Source organism: Octopus bimaculoides, chromosome 4, assembly GCF_001194135.2.
Source record: "Octopus bimaculoides isolate UCB-OBI-ISO-001 chromosome 4, ASM119413v2, whole genome shotgun sequence".
In the NCBI taxonomy this organism is placed as follows: domain Eukaryota; kingdom Metazoa; phylum Mollusca; class Cephalopoda; order Octopoda; family Octopodidae; genus Octopus; species Octopus bimaculoides.
Window position 1 is genome coordinate 44,585,121 of NC_068984.1, and position 986 is coordinate 44,586,106.

A 986-nucleotide genomic window follows, 5' to 3' on the forward strand; every position below is an offset into this window, starting at 1 on the left:
TGGTATTTGCTAGATTATTATGTGTATTCATATAACCACTATTTATAACTTCATTTATTCTAGCTGACTTGATGTTCTTTTTGTTTAACCTAGCTATGATTGTACCTACATTAGGAAGGGTAGAGTAAGAAATTCTGACTGTATGACAAGAGAAGATTCTACTATATCTGTGGGAAGAAGGGAAATTTTTTTGTAAAATATTCTTTCTCCCACTTGGATTTGAAATGTTGCCACAATTATAATATGTCTATTCTACTGTAATTTTCTGCATTTTCGTGCAGCTGAAGATTGCTCTTCATATTGCATTTAATGTAATGCTCGCATTACTTAAATAAATGGAGTAGCATGAAACGTGCATACTGCAATTATCTTTGAAATCTGTGTTGCTTATTTTGATTTTTTATATATATGTATACATATGTATACATATATATATGTATATAATGTTAATAATATATATATATATGCATATATACATACATGTACGTACATACCTACATATATATGTATATATACATGCATATATAGGTACAGGATATCAAAAAAACGGGAACAAAATGAAAAACAAGAACATAAAAAAACAGGAACATGGAAAACAAACTTTTGTTTTTGAACAACGAAAGAAACAAATAGAGAAAGGGGGAGAATAGAGATATTTGTAGAGTGTACATCAGAATTATTAAGATAAAACTTACTTGGAAGTGGATACTGTTAAAGAAGTCGCATCTTGTCCCAACGTTTGGGAGACAACTGATGTAGGGATTGTTCTCTATGTTGCCTGTCTCGTTTCTCTATTTGTTTCTTTTGTTGTTCAAAAACAAAATTTCGTTTTCCATGTTTTTGTTTTTTTATATTCTCGTTTTTCATTCTGTTCACGTTCTTTTGAAGTCCTGTACCAATATATGCATGTATATATACATATATATGTAGGTATGTACATATATGTATATATATATATATATATATATATATATATATATATATAT

The 986-nt window shown here is 28.1% G+C and overlaps 1 protein-coding gene across 5 annotated transcripts in view; it reads right to left on the minus strand.

The window, feature by feature from the left end:
* LOC106884513 (transmembrane protein 243) overlaps positions 1 to 986 on the minus strand; it is a 51,105-nt gene that overhangs the window by 30,551 nt on the left and 19,568 nt on the right. The window contains exon 2 of one of the 5 annotated variants that reach the window (XM_014935934.2): positions 696 to 890. The exons of the other annotated variants lie outside the window; for them this stretch is intronic. The gene's annotated coding sequence lies outside the window, so the exon portion shown is untranslated. The remainder of the gene's footprint in view (positions 1 to 695; positions 891 to 986) is intronic. 5 annotated transcript variants of the gene reach the window in all.